Below are 292 nucleotides of genomic sequence, written 5' to 3'. Positions count from 1 at the left end.
GAACTCCAGGAAATCCATCTTGAAGCCAATCACTAGTGAGCACATGATGATTATTATCAAATTACTACAATCTTCACAAACCCTCATTTTAATAAAAATTATTTTCATAGTTGAATTCATGAGTCAATTGAAGCTAGACCGCCATGGAAAACCTGGAAGCACTGGACGGCCGTTTCGTCCTATCGTGGGACTCGGTTAAGAACTCGCACACGAGACTGATAGGTCCTGGGTTCTAATTTCGCCAGGCTGGATCGTGGATGAGCACTGAGGAGTCCCACAATAGGACTAAACG

The sequence above is a fragment of the Schistosoma mansoni genome, chromosome 1, assembly GCF_000237925.1.
Source record: "Schistosoma mansoni strain Puerto Rico chromosome 1, complete genome".
Taxonomy (NCBI): Eukaryota; Metazoa; Platyhelminthes; class Trematoda; order Strigeidida; family Schistosomatidae; genus Schistosoma; species Schistosoma mansoni.
Note: the sequence above shows the minus strand (reverse complement) of the source record.